Raw genomic sequence first — 20,559 nt, 5'->3', positions numbered from 1 at the left:
CAAAGAATGATGGACTTATGCCAAGCCTGCACACAGTGAATGATAACAGGACTTCTTAATATGTCAATGGACTCATGAATTGCTGACATTTTGCATGATGTCTTAACCTAGCCCTAACCCTAAGCTGAAGTAGAGCCAGAAATCTGGCATTGGGCTGAGGCAAGTGCAGGGCAGAAAGAAGAGGTGAGAGCAAGACTGGGAAAGTGTCATGCTCTCCTAGGCATGCCTTTCCATAGTCAGTGTCCCTGGAGGTATGGGCTTCGTGGGTTTCTAAACCCTAACCCTAGGTGTAACCCTGACCCTCACCACAACCACAGTCAGAGCTCGACAAATGGCATTTGGCGGAGACGAGTGCCAAGAAAACAACAGGGAGCAAGGCTGGGGAAGCGACGTGCTCTGCCAAACATTCCATTTGCATTATCAGTCTGCCTGGAGCTCTGGGATTTATGGTTTTGTGAACCCAAAACCTAGGCATCACTCGAAACCCAGCCCTAACCCTAGACCTAGGCACAGCCTAAGAAACAGCATTGGGCTGAGACGAGTTCGGATGAGGAAGAAATGAATGCTGCAAGGCTTGGCAGCACCACGCTCCCCTTGGCATGCTTTCCCATTGTCAGTGTCCCTGGAGCTCTGGGCTTTGTGGTTTTCTGAACCCTAACCCTAGGCGTAACCCTAACCCTAGCCCTAGCTGCAGTCTAAGAAACAGCATTGGGCGGAGACAAGTTCCAATGAGGAAGAAACAAATGTTGCAATGTTGGGGAAGTGCTGTGCTCCACTTGGCATGCCTTTCGTATTATCACGGTCCCTGGAGCTCTGGGCTTTTTAGATTTCTCAACCCTAACCCTAACCCTAGCCCTAGGCGCAGCCTAAGCAACAGCACTGGGCTGAGGTGGGTTCCAATGAGGAAGACATTGAGGCTGCAATGCTGGGGCAGTGCCACATTCCCCTTAGCATGCCTTTCCCATTGTCAGTGTCCCTGGAGCTCTGGGCTTTGCGGTTTTCTGAACCCTAATGTTGGGGTCCCTTCCCCCACCATGTAGTCCTGGGAGAGGGGCCCTGGGGGGGAGGCACGGGTTTTCCTAGCCCCTGGTCAGCCTCTTTCCCCATTGGTTGGTTTGTGTTCCCCTGCGCAGGCAAGGACCCTCTGGTCCTGTGACTGTATCAGTTCCTCGGCAGAGCCTCGGCCATGTGGCTGGGGAAATAAGCATCTCTGAAACATTTATCAAGAATGTTTTTATCTATTTCTTTTCCACGGGCTGCCTTGTTTGTTGTGCGTGTTACAGTATCCGCACTGTAGCAAATGGTGGAGAATGCAGGCAAGACACCGATCCCGAAGGACAGAAAATTCGTGAGTAAAAACCATTCTAGATCTCTCTCTTCTCGCCTTGGTTTGGATATTCTCTCTGGACTATGGAAGAATCATGGGAAATGCAGCTCTCTGAACCACAGAAAGAAACGTATCTAGAAGTTAAAGGAATCCTTGTACAACAAAACAACAAAGTAATGTAGCTGGGAGATCTAGAACATATTTTTAACTGGCTTTTCAAAAACTTCTTCTATATTTCTTGAGACTTACTTTTTGATATTGATCCTTCTGGAACTACTCACGGGTGTTTTTGGTACGAGATCTGGGATAAGATAAGGGATCAAACAAAACATGGACTAGCGACAGAAGCTCTCTGTGGATTAATTGTAATCAGTGAAGCTCTTGAGGAGCATTTGTATGGTCCTATTACCCCTAGAGCAGAGGATGGCCATAATCCCTGGCCATCCCAGGAGCGTGTGACTGCAGCCAAGCCGGTGGAGGTGCCTGCGCTGGATGCGCCCGGCCCCCTCGGGAGCGCGTGCCTTATCATGGACCCCATCCCTGTCTCAGGGTCCCCTGCCACACGACCGCGAGTGAGGGAGAGATGCCGCAGGCGCCATGGGTGCCGTGGGCCACAAGCAGCCAGGAACCAGCGGTAGGCATGGAAGCCTGCTCTGAGCACACGGCTCGGAGAGCTCTGTGGAGGGAGAAGTGGTGGTTTCCACAGCGACACGAGAAGCTGCGCAGCGCCGAGCCGAAATGGGGCCGAACTCAGAGCAGCGTGGAGTTGGCAGAGCGGAGCCGCTCGCAGGGCGTGGGGCCAGAGGCGATGGCAGCGCGGAGCCATACAGAGCCCAGACACGCGCCGGAGCAGCGCCGCTCGGAGGGCGCGGAACAGCCACAACACGGGAGCCCGGCCGAGACATCGGAGTCAGCAAGGCGGCGGCCACGACAAACACGCCAGGACGTGATAGGAGAAGTTGTAGCCACAAAAAATCACAGGAACTGTGAAATGGTACAATGTCAAAAACAACTACGGCTTTATAACATGAGATGATACAGGGGAAGATTTATTCATCCATAGAACTGCCATTAAAAGGAATAACCCTAAAAATTACCTGCAAAGTGTAGGAGATGGGGAAGTTGTACAATTTGATGTAGTACAAGGAAAGAAGGGTTTACAAGCAGCGAATGTTACTGGGCCTGGGGGTATTCCCGTCAAAGGCAGCTGTTACACACAAAATTATAAACAATATCCATCCCAGCAGCTTCCCTACCAACAACCTACTTTCCCCTTTTACCCTATACCCAATATGAACCCCTTCCTAAGTTTACCCCATCCCCAGTTTATTCCTAATCTGTTTTTCGCCCCATGGCTTCCCTATACAATTCCCTTTCCCTACAACTCCTCTCCGATGCTGAGAGGGGGATGAAAAGGGGGAGGGAATAAATTAAACCCTCTCCTGCCTCAGTTTCCCCACAAAGCATGCCCGGGGAGTCCTGTCTCCCTTCTGTCAGCCTTAAGATGTTCCAGAGAATCAGTCTGGACATTTAAAGGCTCAGGAGGGTGGCTTGTTTTGTTTTAAAACTGTTCTTGTTATGTTTATCCAGTTGTTTTCATTCTCCATTTATTAAAATAAACGGGTGAAATGTCGGGGTCCCTTCCCCCCGCCATGTAGTCCTGGGAGAGGGACCCTGGGGGGAGGCTCGGGGTTTCCTAGCCCCTAGTCAGCCTCATTCGCAATTGGCTGTTTTGTGCTCCTCTGCACGGGCAAGGACCCTCTGGTCCCATGACTGTAGGATTTCATTGGCAGAGGCCTGGCCATGTGGCTGGAGAAATAAACATCTCTGAAACGTCTATCAAGGATCAGCCTATATACATTTCTTTTCCACGGGCCGCCTTGTTTGATATGCATGTTAAAGTAATCCCCACTGTAGCACCCTAACCCTAGGCACAACCCTAACCCTAATCCTAATCCTAGCCCTAGGCACAGCCTAAGAAATAACATTGGGCTGAGGCGGGTTCCAATGAGGAAGACACTGAGGCTGCAATGTTGGGGCAGTGTCGAACTCCCCTTGGGATGCCTTTCGCATTGTCAGTGTCGCTGGAGATCTGGGCTTTGTGGTTTTCTTAAACCTAACCCTAGGTGGAACCCTAACCCTAGCCCTAGGCGCAGCCTAAGACACAGCATTGGGTTGAGGGGAGTTGCCATCAGGAAGAAATGAAGGTGGCAAAGTTTGGGCAGCACCGCGCTGCCCTTGGGATGCCTTCCCCATTGTCAGTGTCCCTGGAGCTCTGGGCTTTGTGGTTTTCTGAACCCTAACCCTAGGCATAACCCCAACCCTAGCCCTAGGCGCAACCTAAGAAACAGCAGTGGGCTGAGCTGAGTTCCGGCCAGGAAGATACAGTAGCTGCAATGTTGGGGCAGTGCCACGCTCCCCTTGGCATGCCTTTTGCATTGTCAGTGTCCCCGTAGCTCTGGGCTTTGTGGTTTACTTAACCCTAACCCTAGGCGTTACCGTAATCCTAACCCTTAGAACTATGCGATGTTGCAAACTGTCCCATAACCACATAATCTCTCTGGAGCCTTCATCACATCCTGCCTGATCTGTTAACTTGTATTTATCCCTAAAAGAAAACCTGGAAATTATAGTGAGTTGCGTTTTCATTGCATGATATCTTTACAAACCCTATAGAGGAAATTGCACTAAAACTTGTTCTATCCCAATCGGTCTTTCCCAGACTCTGGCATCTTTGGCAGCTTGAAGAAAATATCCATTTTTACAATCTTATCTAAATATCTGATCTTTCAAATGTCTGCTGGACAGACTTTATCTTTGATACTGTACCACAGCACAGGCCACCCAGTATTGGTCTTACACCTTCCTCCAGCTTTCACCTTGACTGTGAGGAAATTTGTTCTCTGTTATCATGATACCCAGATGTCTTGGCATAATTAGGAGCTACAGAAAGTTCATAAATCAATGAATTAACTGGTTATTTACTATGGAGCATGAGCTAGGTGTGAACTTCCCTGGGTAGATGGAAGGTCTCAGTAGGCAGCAGCCTCCAGCAACCTGATGTCTTCATCTCTTCTGCTTCAGCTACATATATAGATATATACATATATCTCTTCAGTTCACAGAGCCGTAGAATCACAGAATAGTTTGAGTTGGAAGGGACCTTCAAGACCATCTAGTTCCAGCTCCCCTGCCATGGGCAGAGACACCTTCCACTAGACCAGGTTGCTTAAAGCCCCATCCAACCTGGCCTTGAACACTTTCACAACTTCTCTGGCTAGCCTATGCCAGTACCTCACCACCCTCAGAAGGGAAAACTGCCTGACCAATATCTAATCTCACCCTGCCCTCCATCAGTTTGAAGCCATTCCCCCTTGTCCTATCAGTCACTCCATGTCCTTGTTAGAAGTCTCTCTCCATCTCTCTTGTAGTCCCCTTATGTACTGGAAGGAGCTCTAAAGGATCCCCAAAGCCGTTCCTTCTCCAGGTTGAACAACTCTAGTTCTCTCAGCCTGTCTCCATAGCAGAGGTGCTCCAGCCCTCTGTGCACCTTTATGGCTTCCTCTGAACTCGCTCCAACAGGTCTACATCCTTCTTATGTGTGTGTATATATGTATGTATAACATATATATGTGTATATATATCCTCTGGGCTGCTCTGGCAGTGTCTGGCAACAGCTTTGCATTGCACTGTGGCAGGACAGTCACTGCGTTTCTGCAGCCTGCCTCTGTTGACTCCCTGCAAAGCCTTCTTCCATGAAAAGCCTATGCTCTGCTCCAGCCTTCCCACTAATCCCCTCTGTATCCACAGGGTTGGACCACTGCCTGCTCAATTTGCTGGAATTTAACTGGCCCTATTTCAGACTGACAGAAAAGCTAATCTGAAGGATTACTGGCATTTTTAAAAACTGTATTTAAAGCCTTTCTGACAACCTTGCCTCTCTAAAGGAAATATTTTCATCATTTCCAGAGCCGGGACAAAACTTAATGAGGGTCAATGTACCTGGTTTCAGAGCACACCTACATTTTAGTGTCTGTTAATTATCATTTATAAAGGCAACTCTTGACATGACTGTTTCCAAGGGACATTTAAACCACATGGATGGTTGCAGATGGTTATTTGTAGAGCTGCTCAAACTCAATTAACCCATCTAGAGTAACATATCTGTTAAACACATGCTTTAACTCTTCAGCAAGACCAGAGAAAATAGAGTGAAACAAACCCCAGGTTCACTTTTTCTTTGCCTTCTGGGGCTATAGAAGTAATCAGTCCTAACTGCCACCCAAACAGCAATACCTGCAATTCAACTAACCACAGAAAGGAGAAAAAAATAAAATAATCAATTTCTCTTATCCACCTTCATGCCAACAGTGTGATTTTTTTTAGTGGAATTACAATTTAATCAAGATATTGACAGAAGCAAGACAAAGAATAAACCTTGCCATGTTTCAAACCTGCTGTCTGCAGGATTCCCAAGTGAGCCCCCAGGTATTAATCCCTTCATCTGAAACACACACATCCAGGCTAACACGTCACTAAGTCCCCATTAGCTGCTGCTGCACAGCATGGAATGCTACAGCAGGGCAAGTGAGGAATGCCCTCAGAGAGAAGGAGAGGAAAACAGATCAGAACTGCCAGTGGAAATAAGCATTGACCCAGAAGAGAGACAGGCATTTTAAAATACCAGCAGCCTGCTGTGTCCTGGTATAGCTTTTCCATGTGTCCATCATGAACGGTGCCTTCCAGAGCAGTGAGAGAAATACACAGCATGTTCCTCATGGAAAAGAGAAGCCTTCAGAGAAAGTTGGCTTTCTAAGGACATCTGTGGCTGAAAAACCAGGGCATTAACAGTTGGGGATCAGCATGGAATCACTGCATTTTGTGGAACAATTTATTTCAGACAGGATGAAAAAAGGAAGAGTCCCAAGAGCTGCAGCTCATCTCTTCTGGTGTCCATTTAAGAGAATTGATAATATCTTTGTCTCCTTGGATGTGAAAGTGTCTCTGCTGATTAAAATTCCCTGATGACCTACCTACATCTCCTAAGCTGATAATGATAAGCCTCTCAGGCTGACGGTGTGTTGCTCTGATACCTCCAGCACTGCTGTGGATGGGGAGCAGACACGAGGCACAGGCAGTCACTGCTGAGAGCTCTGCAAACCAGAATGGAAATCTTGAATGCTCAGAGCCATGGGAGAAAAAGAGAAACATCCAGATCTGGGAAAGCAGGAAAACTGCTGCCCTAGGAACCACTGGGATTGCCTATGGGCAGATGCATTGGCACAAATGTCTGCGGGTGTCTGCACAGAGAACTGCAAGGAGATTTATCAGAGGAGGGTCAGAAAAGCCCTGTCCTAAACTGCCACAACTCTCATGGGCTGTTTCTGACTTTCCATGGTTCCAGCTTCATTGGCCTTTGCTTCCCATTGGACCAAGAGGTTCCACATGGATCTGAGCCCAGACTCCAACCCTTGCCAGGGCAGTCTTCATTTGTTCTTTCAAAGCACATCAGAGAGTCTGACACAGCGCACGAGTGGAGGGGTGGAAAGAGCGCCGCGTCCGTCCCGATCGCGTCCCTGTCGGAGCAGCTCCGGGGGTGCCGCGCGAACGCACTCGGACACACTCCGACACACCGGAGCTGGTGGATACTCACAGCCACTCACACACACACAGAGCTGGACAGCTCCTGCAGCATTGCCAGGGACAAAGAGGTGGGAGGGGTCCTTTGTATGGAGTTCTAAGGGGTTTATTGGAGTCCCCGCTTGAAGGGACCCAGGGACAAAGAACACAGAACACTGAGGGGCCCAGGGTTTTATCCGGAGCTGCACTGGGGGAGCGCAGAACATCAGAACCTGGCATTTGGGAGCCAGGGGGTGGAGAGGATGTGGGGTGACAGGACAGTGACCACTGGGGAAGGCAAGGGGCGGAACAAGGGACCCGCGAACCAGTGGGGTATCAAGGAAAGGAGAGCTATCTAGAACATGGACTTAAAAAGAGTAAAAGGGGGTGGTCTTAGATCTCTGAGCCTGCTCACCAGCGGACCTCCACTGTTTTGGGGCTCTGCGGCTCCTTGGTCATTCCTTCAGTGGACTCAACCACTGTAACAAGAGTCTTTGTGAGGCTTGCAGTGCTCAAAAGTGAGCAAAACAGAGCAGTCTGGTGAGAAACCACCTCCCCAGGTTCTAGGACTGCCTCCTCAGATGGATTTAGTAGGAGCAAGGCACAGAGGAGGACAGCTTGCCTTCTACTAGCACTGCCAGCATCACAGTGTGAAATAGGGACACAATCCTTTGCCTCCTTTCTTCTATCTATTTACTTTTTGCAGCTGTCTCTAAAGAAGAACGTGTAGTCTCGTACAATAAAGCACTGCAACCTGGATTACCTTTTCCTGTGTTTTAAAGAGCACAAAACATGCCTGAGCCTGCTCCTGGATCAACATCGCTCTGAGTGACTGAAATACCAAGTGCATAATGCAGCAGGTGCAGCAAAGAGCTATCACTTCTGCTTCTTCCCTAAGACCGTAGGCGTATGTGCAAGCCATGTTTTACTCCGTCCTGAGTAATTTATGCTGCTTTTCCTGAGCACTAGACTGTTTAGATGAGGATCTGCCAAATGATTTCCTATCTGGTTGACTGGGAGGAGGGGTGTCGAGAACCAGTGTAAATATGCCATCAGTATTCCATCTGTATAATATATATGGTATCTATGTAATATATAAATAATAATGTATATCAGTGTAAATATTCCATCAGCTTCCAGATGGTGAGGAGTGAAGATGTTCATCTACAGCAGTATCGAACTCTGGTTCTGCTCCTATTGAAACATAGACTTAAAAGAAACATAAAGATTTTAGTTATAGGCTAGCTGTGTTGAAATTAGTTAGAATAAGAAAGAATTTGAGCTCAGCTAGAGTTAATTAAAATAGTTAGGAGAGCTAGACCTGAAATGGTTTTTAAGATGTTAGTAATTGATCACTAAATAATTGATGATCTGTCATTTGTATGCTTGTTTAGCTGTGCTTAGAACAAGGAACAGAAACATTGATGAGTTGGTCTAGGGAACAAGGACAATTACCAATTTCCTCCCTCTGTGAGAACCTATTAAAAAGTCATGCAAGAGGAAATTTGGAGGTCACTGAAGTAATTAGGATTATTAAAGTTCAGAAAGGTGAAAAAGGTCAAAATGAGGGAGATGAGCTTACTTCATCTATCTGGGACCGCTGACCCAGTTTGAGACCATCGACTCAATTCAGAGCACACACTAGGCATGCTTAATGACATTAAAGCTAATTTCCATACGAAGCGGAGAATAGGAGGGGTCATTGTTATAAATATGTATTTGTATTTTGGATATTCATAACTTTTGTGGATAAATAAACTCTGTAACCGTTCATACCTTGACACTGTGTATTAGGAAGCTATCCCATGCAGTGCCTGGCACCAATAAAACATACACTTTCTAACTCTAAACTGTTAGAGAGTTTTTGTCCGTCTCAGTTGGATATCGATATTAGATCGATATTCATATCTCGGTAAATCACTATCCCAACCTCTGAGTGTTATCCTCCGAGTGGGAAGTCCGAGGAGAAATTCTCCCGTGCCAGAAGGAATCTCAATACAGTAAAATATGTAAGCATACTACAGTGAAGTATGTGAGGATATGCTTAACTGTAAGAATCAGCATTTTGCACATTAGCTCAGCTCCATGTATTGGAGCTGGGCTGGGAAAGGCTCTAGTTGTCTTTCTGAGGTTTTCTGGTGGCTATTTCCCAGGTAACAAGATGCAGGGCAAGAGGAAATGACCTCAATTTGTACCTGGGAAGGTTTAGACCGGATATCAGGAAAAAATTCTTCCCTGAAAGAGTTGTCAAGTGCTGGAGCAGGCTGCCCAGGGAAGCAGGGTGGAGTCACCATCCCTGGAAATGTTCAAATGCATGTAGCTGTGGCACGTGGGTACATGGTGTGCTTGGCAGTGCCAGGTTAATGGTTGGACTTGATGCCCTTTGAGGGCTTTTCTAACCTTAACAATTCTGTGATTCTATTCTAGTTTCTGAAAGCTCCTGGGCCATGAGATGCAGCAGAGATGGGTATGTGTGTACAGTGTGAACAGAGCTCTTCACAGTACACCAAGGCAGGTCCAAAGAGGTGGGGTGTACTCCAGGAGGTGGGACAACTTGTTTCAGGCTATTGTAAGTCACAGGCCTTTTCTAAGTCCAGAGGCAAATTATTTCACCCACCCAGCAAAGACAAGCATGGCTGTCAGCCTTGAACAAACCATCATGTATCAATTACCAGGCTCTTCCTCTCATTTATTGTCTGTGTTTCTTCTTCCTCCTTGCGTTCACCACATTCTCACGGCTAGGGGCAGAACACCCACCTGAAATTGCCTGGTTCTGCTGCCATTCTCAGCTGCTGGCTGCTTTCCAAAGCCTCAACACAGGGGAAGTTAGAGCAAACCCAGCACGTCTGTGCCTTGTGGCCAGCTGTCCTACATGCTTCTGCAATTCACAGCCCCCAGCCAGGGGTATGTGACACATTGGACCTTACCTTTCATCTCAGTTGGCCTCAAGCAGCACAGTGGGTGCCTAAAGTGGCTCTGGCTTTGAGGCGGGGGGGCTTATTTGTGTTCCCTCTTCCTTGGTTTTGCAATGAGAAGATCAAAACAACCTGACATCTGGTTACACTTAGCTGCTGTGCCGGTTTATGTCATGCCTTTCTTCCCCAGTCTTTATTTTCTTTATTAATCACCTCTGAGCCAGCATAGCTTACACATGCTCTACTCACACACTGCATAGCCCACAAGAGAGCGCTCCTTTGCTGGTAGACTGCACGCTTTTCCAACTGGTCATACTGGAAAGCAACTCAGCTGGGGTAGTTTGATCCCTGGGCTCCCCTCTAATCCCCTGTTCACGCTCAAATCCCACCAAAACCAGCTCCCTGGGAATCAGACATGATGCATCAGCATCTGGTCTATCAGAGAGGGATTTTTTTCCAGGAAAGAGATTTCTGCAGGGTACAAGCCCTTGCAAGTAAAACAGGAGAGAATGACAAGGGAGGGTATTTCTGTTATCCCAGTCACACATTTTTCTGTGTGAAAGTGCGATTTGCCAGTTCATCATCCAGACTAAACTGTCACTAGCAGGATTTTGATCCTTAGAGCAAGCTGAAAGCAGTGCTGATAAAATATATTTCACTGTCCTCGGCCTTGCTTTTCATATTCCTGTCCAAAAGAGCCGTGGTTTTTCCACTAAGTCACTGAACACAGTTTGTTTCTCCAATTAAGCAATGAGCTGCTCTGGAGAGAAGAGCGTCAAGCCTCTCTCAGTAGTTAATTAAGTTTCCCTTGTGGTGAATGTCTGAGTATGACAAACAATTCAGAGGACTCCCTAAATGCCAAGCTTATAACCACTCCTGACTTTATGTTATTCTGAGGATTTTTCCCCACTTAGATGATGGCTGGGTCTCATCGAGCTGTGTGCGCAACAGTCCTGGTGCTAATCAGCAAGTCAGAGCTGCAGCCCCCCATCACCGCACCCTGCAGCTGCAAAGTGATGCTATAAAAACACTTAATGAAGCATGATGCCTGAAAAACACCCAGCTCATTCCTCCAGGGAGCAGGAATGCCCTCAGCCATGATTAAAGTGATGCTTGGACTTGCTGGCTGGGGGGAGGATGATTTAGTCTGCCTAGTGTGCTGTGTCTCTCACACATGGCTCTGTGTTGGACAACAGCGGAGCCTGTGGTTGATCCACCATCCTGCTGCACTGGGAAAGGGCAAGAAGGTCTGTCTTCTTCCGAGCAGTGCAGCCAGGACATTGTGGATGGCAAGGTAAGCCCCTGCTATAAAACTGGGGAAGATGAGCGGCCCAGCACCCAGCAGTGGGTCTTTGGATAAGACGACCCTGGGCATGGTCTCTTTGGATAAACAGCAATGGCCATTGGTTGAGAAGCCAGGTCCTCCAAAAATGCCCGGACATTGAGTTTGTTCCTTTTTTCCCAACATCCATTGAAGTTTCTTTTCCTTCCAGCACAGCCCTTTAGCTGTAAGAAATCCCCTCCTTACTGTGCCTGGTGGCAGATGTGTCCCCTGCCACAGCACTGGTGGGATTTGAACCCTCCAGCTGATGCTAGGATATGTTTCCATGTCCACAGGGTAACTGAACTCGCAGGTAAGCAAGGGTTTTTGGAGCCAGCAGGGAGCTGGAAAGTGGCTTAGCTCTCGCTAAAACATTGGAGTAGCTGGGTAGCCCTGTTCAGCTCCACTCCCAGGTATATAGTGATATATATGATGTCCTCTGGGTCTCACATATGCATGTGGTGCCAGACAGGCTTCAGGTAGAAATTACATGCTCTGCTGAGCCTTCACTGCCCTAGACCATCTTCTGTTCCACACCTGAGTGGTCTCACAAATTAGCCCTCTTTTTTCCCTAATGCCTTCTGACCTCCCCACAGTGTCCCATCTGGTCCACCACTGACATTTCAAAAAAGCCAGCAGTCTCTCAAAGGCTGTGTCACACCTATCATCAGCACCATGCCCAGAGAAGCTGAAGATGCCCCATCCCTGGAATTGTTCAAGGCCAGGTCGGATGGGGCTCTGAGCAACCTGGTTTAGTGGAAGGTGTCAATGGGCAGAGGGGTTGGAACTAAATGATCTTTTAGGTCCCTTCCAACCCAAAACACTCTATGATTCTACAAAGCACAGCCTTAAATGGGAAAACCAGAGAGGGATTGCTCAGCTGTGGGTGAGAGCAGATGGGACATGGCAAAGCCTCTAGGTCCCTGTGCATTGCCTGTGCTCAGCCTGCCGTCCTGCCAGGGAGAGTAACCAGTTACCGTGCTCATATACCAAGATAAACACTAAATTCACAGGACCAGGGGTATAAATAAGAAGTTCCTTCTGCAAATTACAGCTGCAAGCAGCCTGTCTGTGTTTCAGAAGGATCATCTTCATATTTTACCAAAATAACTGTGGGGAAAAAAAAAGAGGGGGGAAATGCAAATTGCTGAGTTTTTTATGTCATGGGGTTCAACACTGAGGGAATTACTCTAATTTCTTATTCATACAGTGCTCCAACTTGTCCTTTCAAGGCTGAGGGCCCAGTATGTGCATGATAATTGGTGTTTGGATACTGCCCTAAGGTGAGGGGCTGACATTGCTTAGCTGCCCAGAAAGAGGGGGTTTAAAAGGGAACTCCTACTGCATACTACCTTGAGTGGATGGAGTTTATGGAGGGATGTCACCACAAGTTAATCTCCCCAAGACAGTGGCTCCAGGTCCAAGTCTACACAGGCTTGTGGGTCCTGCTGTATCTGAGCAATCAAGGTGTAGTAGGAGGGATTGTTTTGGGTCAGCATTCAACTTTGAAATCTTCCAGAGATGTCCAAACATCCTCTAGCCAAGATTTTCTGTTTCTCAGAACTCTGCTTAGACTCCCTTGAACTCATAAAACACTTTCCACTGGCAATTCCCTCCTCCTGAGCAGGGAGACTTTGGGATGGAGTGCTGGTGTCTGGCTCCCTCCCTGCCACGACCCAAGGTGTGGAAATGAATGCACCCCTTCAACTGGGTGTTAAAAGAGGGGAATTAAAACACCTCCAACCACATCTGTAACTTGTAGACAGTATCTCCTCAACTCACATGGTTGTTGTGAAAAAAAAGACATGAAAATAATGAGATACTCCATTGCTATGGCAACAGGAGCCATTGAATTATGGGTGGATGTATTGAAGTCAAAATGGTAATGGAAATGTATTTGTGTTTCCTGCTCGCTGTTTATGCAGGTCTTTTTCCACTGGTGTTCCCGTTCTGTGCTATTCCAGGAACAGAACACAAAATGTTGTCTCCACTCCCTGGCCAGAGGGCATGGTCTCCCACAGGGCTTTTATGTGTCTTTATCAACATTCTGTGTTTCTGAGGTCTTGTAAAATACACACATCTCCCCCATGGTTTGTTTAGTGCTAGCCCCTGTTATCTCATTGTCTGGCAGAAAAGCAGATAAACAGAAGAAAGGGAACTAATTCCCAAGTGGACATCTGTGCTGATGCTGAAGGAGCTCCCAGTAAGGAATACAGAAAGGGTTGTGCCCTGCTGTGAGTTAACTTTTGCAGTAGGGGAAAGGACTGTGTTAAAGGATCTGTTTTGCACAAAACTTGTCCAAACCTCACCCCTGGAGCTGAACCCTTCAGCTGGGTGGACATCTTTATTTACAGCATCCATCTTGTCACAAGGAAGCCTTGTTCCAGGGAAGAAGACACATTGTTCCAGGGAAACAAACCCTTGTCACCAAGCAGTGACTAAGCAAAGATGAGGTATAGTAATGAAGGAGGATAAAGTTTATTGCTAACCAGATTTCAGCTCACATGGTCACAGTGTCAAAACCTGTGTATTTATACTCAATTATCACTTAGTTTAGTTCAGGGGCAAATGAGGACAGAGGACTGACTACATGATGAAGATAACTAAACAGCAGCAGCCTAGAGCTCAACACTATTGGCTTAGACTTCCATGCTGCATGAATGTGATGCATGACGGCAAACGCATCAGGCTGAGGCTTTTGGGTCTTTTTGGAGGCAAAGATTGTGGCTCAGCCTTATTAGCAACGTTGAGGTTTCCTTGGGAGCTTGAAGATGGCACACTCTGGATGTAGGAAATAAGGGAAGAAGGAAGGAGCAGAGCTGGAAGAGGGGGAGAGGTAACTGTCCTGGCATTGCTGCCTTGGACACAGTCTGAGCAGTACTGTTTGGCCCCAGAGGTGAAGAATATTCCTTAGCAGAACAGATGAAACAACATAGTCCAAAGAGGTTGATGGAAAACCAGCAAGAAGATGGCACATCTTCCCAGAAGATTATAGAAAATTGGAAATTCAAATTCAGCAGAAAAGCCTCAACCCCACAAGAACTGGAAACTCACATACCAAGGAGGCAGAAAGAAACAATGACATGCATGTAGGAAACAAATACATGTATGTCGGAACCAGGCACTGATTATGTTTTTCAATTCACCCTTTTTCCTGTATGAGTGGGTGGATTTCCATTTAACACATTGGTTAAAGTGGGTCACATCTCTAAAGAGCAAAGCATAAATGCCTATTCCTGGCTCTCATTGCCCCATGCTGAGAGTTGTTTTGCAGACTTTCTAAACCTCTGCAGCAATTTGTTATGAAGCAAACACTTATGCTTAACTTTTAAGCAGCATAGATCTCCATATAAGTCTATAATATATGCAGAAGATCATTAAATTTTTATTGTGCAATTCTGGCGGGGGAAAAAAAAACAAATTGAAAACAAAAAAACAAGCTAGCAAGCGAAATTTTGAATAATAATGGGGTATGTTTACCTAGTGTGATATTTTTACTAGAGAGGAAACAGAGGTGTTTTGGAGCTGTTTACCCAAAAGAAATTTAAAACAGGCTTGTGTAAGAGGAAGAAGGTGAAATCTCAGAAAACTTTGTTGACACCCTTGAAGCATAACTTTCCAGATACTTCTAATAACCCTCAAGGTACGTAATGAATACAGTTCTGCAATAACACCATTGGCAGTGTTAGAAAGTCTCATCAGTTTTGGTCTGATGCATTTTCCTATGGCTACAAGGAGGAGGAGGCACAGCATAACAGCAGCAATGAATAACAGAGTTGGAAACAGACGGCAGCAATTGGAGCTCACGTGAAATATTGAGCAACGTGAAGGTTCGGCAGGACTGGATTTGGCTTTGTGGCTTGGCCCATTTAAAAGAGAGGGATTGTTTGCAAAGATTCAGTGTGGGATTAGATTTCCAAACTCTTCAGAGTCTGAGGGATGCTTGGATAGAAAACAAAGGTCTGGGTTATTTGCTAAATAACAATAACAGCAGCTTCTGGTTGCTATGTTTGATCCAAATATTTCCTTGGAAACAAAGCACAAGTAGCAGCTTTTGCCAAATCAGATGAAGCTGGTTTGAAACCAAAAATCCAAATGTAAATAACAATAATCATTTGGAGGGGAAGAAGGTTACCAAAATCCCAGTTAGGTAATCTGCAGGGCAATTTATTTACCTGGGCTGCTCTTACCACCACAAGTGGTGCAGAGAAGGGGAAGATTATTTGCTGGAGATGAACAGACTTCTGACAAAGTTCCTGGTGTCAGGTTTAAAACAAACAGGAACTGCATGCATCTTTATCACTTGGTGCACAGAAATCTGCTTCTAGATGGCATAAAAAACTCCATGTGTCTGTGGTAGCTGCACACAAAGTGTAGCCCATATTCAAACTCTAGCTCAGGAGGTCTTTAAACCATTACAAAAGCTGAGAGGGTCTGTTAGGAAATGTTCCCTTTTTCTTCATCCATTACACCTTATCCTACAGATTCTTGACCTGTCAGAGAGAGCACAATTTTACCCAGAAAAAAACTTCTTGCATTTTATTCCAAGTTTTCAAATTTCTCTCATTCCCAGATATTATCATCCAAATCACTACTATAATATGAAGAAACTAAACATGTTTAGCTGTGATAAAAACTTATGAATGATGAATGCAATGTTCTAAGAGCTGTCATTCCAGACAATATGTGTCATTCTGTGTCACAGCAGTGAATGTCTGAAAATTCTGCCAAAATGAAACACTGTGGGAAGATATGACCCTGATGGGCAACTGCCAAGACCTGGGAGGATGACTCTGTGGTTAATAGATGTAGCAATAATTTTGTTAATTATTGGCTTCCTTTATGAGTCTGGCTCCACATGTAGTTCATACTTTTGAAAACAGTATTGTTCAAATGTACGAAAGAAATAGTGAGCAAACCTTTCTTCAGCTGCAATTAAAAATGACATCTTGGTGTGATTGGCAGATGACTAGTCAGGGTAGGCTTTGCTTCACTCTTCTAGACTCTCACATCCCCAGGTAAACCCACACAATTCTCACTTTTGTCTCCTTAGATAGTCTGCCAATATAGTTTTATCCTACTTTGCACACCAAGGTGTCTTGTGCTCAATTAGAAACTGGCATAATCATTGATTGTTATTAATGATGGCCATATGTTTCCATCAGGAAACAAATTATATTCTCTGCAGCAGAATGAAGCTGCTGCTTCAACATTTCTCACTCTTCCAGCTTGAGGGCTTGCACAGATGTGTTTGCAGCTGCACAATCACCTCTTCCAAGGTACGTGATGGATATCTTGTGCCCAGGTGCAGTGTCTTTCATCTAATCACAGGACTGACATTTTGGTGGTTCACCGAGCATCTCCTGGGCTAAGGAGGGGTCTGAGTCAGGACAGAAATGGTGAATCCAGCTGCAATAATAAGTGCAAGGGGAAAGAATTTGCTATTAAGAGCGAAGGATTTGAACAGTCTTCTCAAGAAGGCTCCTAATACACAGAAATACGTGCAATCAAATTTACCCATTTCAGCACACCACAGCATCATAAAGGGTTTGACATCCATCCCTTCACCACTGCTAGAGGCAAGATCTGACATGAAGCAGCACATATATTGTATCACTTGTACTTTTCAAGGGCTCCCCGCTGGTTCTTCCGGTTAATGTGGCACTTAAACAAAATGTTCCTGCAATTCAGTAGTAAAGGAGACATTTATTTTCTGGATTTTGCTAGGGAAGACGTAGAAGTACCTGGGACACTAGATAATTCATAGCACAAGTGATTGTAACACGCAAACTCACATGCAACAAGACCAAAACACACCCCTCGGTAACATACCTGCTTTCCAAGGAACAACTGCTCATCACATCATCTGTGCTACCTTGACACCCCTGTAGCAGCTTCCCTCTACAGTGATGCTCAGCAGCTTGTGATCTGGCAAGTTGCACAGTGATTCCTGGAACTGATGTGAGGCTGTCTAGGGACAATGCTATGAAACATCACCATCTGCCCAGTCTTCGTTTTCTGGCCATGAGCCTGTTTCTCCTACCCCATGAAGGTAGAGGTCTCAGTGCAAACATTGTCCTATGCATTCAGGCCATAATACAACCCTTATTGAAAGCTTAATTTGTTCTGCACTGAAGTGAGAATAAAATTTCAGGATTTGATGGCAATTGTTAGAGTGGATTGGAAACAAATTTTTGGAAAATGTTTTCTCAGCTTCTCATTATGTTATGCATTTTATAAAACAATTTTCTAGTGTTATTGCCTGGGAAGTTTAGATAGAAATAGGTCCCCTGTTACTGAGGATTTCATCTCCTCCTGTTCAGCATCAGATGTCATGTGTGGTTACTACAGCAGCAGCTCTGATGTTTACAGATGGAAGATGGCAGTGCACAGCAGGACATAATAAAAAGCAATGGAAATGTTGTTCGCCCTAATTTCATAGAGAAAGGAGCACTGTGAAATCATGCTACCTTTGTGATTGCCTCCCTGTAAGTGTCTTTGCCTGCCTAACCTTCAGTCCTCTTCTTTTTTCCCCAAGTATCTTTGAACATGCTGTAAAATTTCAGTCACTTTTGACAGAAAGTTGGATACCTCAGTGGTACTCCAGAGCTAAAGGTTTTCTGCTCATAGTCGATGGAGGAAACCTTTACTGGTTGTCCAGAGAGAAATTCTGCAGCACAACCTGAACCCTTACTAGGCGTTAGAGAATCAAGCACAAGACACAGATTCACAGGAAGGCAGATTTTGGTAACAACACATGTTGGAGTAAGCCATCACTGTAATGAATATGGCTGAAAGAAAGAAATACTATGAGTTCTTGTCTCCACTGGGAAAAGGCTATGTTCAAGTGAAATCACCTCAGGCAACATTAGCAGTTTGAAGAGACAATTCCCTATTTTGTTTGGAGTTTTTGTTCTCTTGTGTGTAAGGCTTTAGAGAGGAGACAAGAGTGGATCTGGAGGAGTTCTAACCTTTTAATTGGTTTTTTATTGTTATTGTGGTAGTTGTAACAAAATGCTGCAATCCTAAAAGAAATGCACTACAAACAGAGGGCTAATAAAGTAGCCTTTGGGCAAAAAACAAGAGATAAATATCACATGGAAGGAGGATATAAGCAGTAACGAATGCTCTCAGCCCAGAAAACCAGCTGTATCCTCGGCTGCATCAGGAGTAGCACAGCCACAGCAGGTCAAGGGAGAGGATTCTCCCCCTCTGCTCTGGTGCAAACCCACCTGCAGTATAGCTCTGGGACCCCCAACATAAGAAGGTTGGGGACGTGATGGAACGAGTCCCGAGGAGGCCACGAAGATGATGAGGGGCTGTGCTATGGAGACAGGCTGAGAGAAGTTCAGCCTGGAGAAGGTAAGGCTCCAGGGAGACCTTATTGTGGCCTTCCAATAGCTGAAGGGGGATACAAGAGAGCTGGAGAGGGACTTTGGGCAAGGGCATAGAGTGACAGGACAAATGGGAATGGCTTCAAACTGACAGAGGGCAGGTTTAGATTAGATGTTAGGAAGAAATTCTTTACGATGAAGGTGGTGAGACACTGGCACAGGTTGTCCAGCCCCATCCCTGGAATTGTTCAAGGTCAGGCTGGATGGGGTTTGGAGCAACCCAGTGTAGTGGAAGATGTCCCTGTCCATCGCAGGGGAGTTTGGAACAAAGTGGTCTCTAAGGTCCCTTGCAGCCCAACCCAGCCTCCCCTTCTCTGGTTTCCCTGGAGCTGCCCTGGCCAGCAGTAAGTGGGAAGGTTATTACTCCTGTGAAGTGACACTCGTTGAGAATTTGGTTTGACTTTTATAGAGCTAGTCGATGTCTACCTCCAAGGCAGAAGTAATTTCTGGTCTGCCAGTCCCAGTACATGACACAGAGACTAACTCCAGCCTTCAGGGGTTGGAGTGAGTTTTACTTGTGATAAGGCACTTGCTGGGCATGTGAGCCTTTAAAGGTGGATATTCCTGTTGCAACTCTCTCTCCCGTGTCGTGTTGCTGCTCTCCTTACTCCATGCCTCAGGTCATGGATAGAAGAAATGGAGGTCACGTGGCAGAGGGGTGTCCATAGGGAGCATGCTTTCTAATATCAATCTCTGAGCATCCATCCTGCACAGATCACCCCCTTGTCATAGCTTGTGTTGCTCTGTAACCTCACAGTCCAGTTCAGCTCATCAGATAGCCCTTTATTTGTGTCCACAGCATCTCTCATTTCTTAGGAATGTCCAAGAGATTTTTGTCAAATCTGTCCAAGAAGCTGTGAGGTCACAAAGAGCTGTGAGACATCAGAAATGGGCCATTCTAGCACTTGCATCTGCAATGCCAGCCTGCATCTTCCTTTATTAAGCCTGGCATAGCTCTGGCCCCAGATTTGTATGCCCACACAAGATATCCATTATTTAGTGTGTTGATATAGCCCTCCCCAACACAACCTCACGAGGCCTTCTGGAGGCCTTCAACAGATTCCTCCTCCAGGATAACTCAGCAATGACAAGTCCCAGTCAGGAAATAGGACCACATGTTGGAAAAGGAGGAGCTGTTCAAAAGTGCTTGATGCAATTTTAATGGGTAGCACAGGGCAAAACAACTCAAAGAAAATTCTTTCCACCCAAGAAACCTCATTTAATGTGTTAGCGAAAACACAACATCAGCCTTTTAAAATTTCCTTTTCTGAGAGTTTGGAAAAGCTTGGATAAAACTTCTCTCATCTCCCAGGCAGTCTTCTAAGAGATCCTTCGAGGAAAACATGTGGTGCTTCTGTCCTCTGCCATATAGCCTGTACCAGCCCTGGGCTATGATGAGGGAACTGCAGGAGGGAAGCAAAGGGACCAGGCACAAAAGTTGAAGCTGTGATTCTTTTTCTGTAGCTAGTTACACTATTCTCAGGGTGTAACTAGCCCCAGGCCATCTCCCACTTGTCAAAGCAGAGGAGCAGAGGTGCACTGTACTTCTTTGCCCATCCTTCTTGCAAAGCAGATGCAGTCTTTTCAAACTCACCTCGTAGTAGAAAAAAGTGTGTGAATGCAGGTCTTTTGAATCCAAATTTTTGCCCATTCCACTAACACATCCTTGGTTTAAGAGGGTCCAGGGACTCTGATCAGCAGAGCTTCTAGTTTTCTGAGGTTGTTTAAACACCTAAAACATGTACCAGAAGAACATCCTGGGTTTAAGGGCTCTTGACCATCTCCTGGGACATAGAAGAGATGGCACACACCGACCCACAGAGGGGACTCTCCTGCTCCCTGCAGCCTCCCACACTCAACCTCAGAGGATTCTCAGGCCCACAGTTCTCTGCAGTGGAATATGAGAGCTTCTGGGTTGAGTTTCTGTCCACCCTTATCTTGCAGCACATCAGGTCCTAAGCAGTCGTCTTCAACCTTTATATA

The 20,559-nt window shown here is 46.1% G+C and overlaps 1 protein-coding gene across 5 annotated transcripts in view; it reads right to left on the bottom strand.

The window, feature by feature from the left end:
* The window catches only part of GUCY2F (guanylate cyclase 2F, retinal), an 89,161-nt gene that overhangs the window by 46,891 nt on the left and 21,711 nt on the right, over positions 1-20,559 (bottom strand). For all 5 annotated transcript variants that reach the window (XM_069017046.1, XM_069017076.1, XM_069017056.1 and 2 more), the window contains one exon: positions 20,171-20,308. The gene's annotated coding sequence lies outside the window, so the exon portion shown is untranslated. The remainder of the gene's footprint in view (positions 1-20,170; positions 20,309-20,559) is intronic.

This window comes from Aphelocoma coerulescens, chromosome 1, assembly GCF_041296385.1.
Source record: "Aphelocoma coerulescens isolate FSJ_1873_10779 chromosome 1, UR_Acoe_1.0, whole genome shotgun sequence".
NCBI classification, from domain to species: Eukaryota; Metazoa; Chordata; class Aves; order Passeriformes; family Corvidae; genus Aphelocoma; species Aphelocoma coerulescens.
Note: the sequence above shows the minus strand (reverse complement) of the source record. Positions and strands in the feature narration are given on the sequence as shown.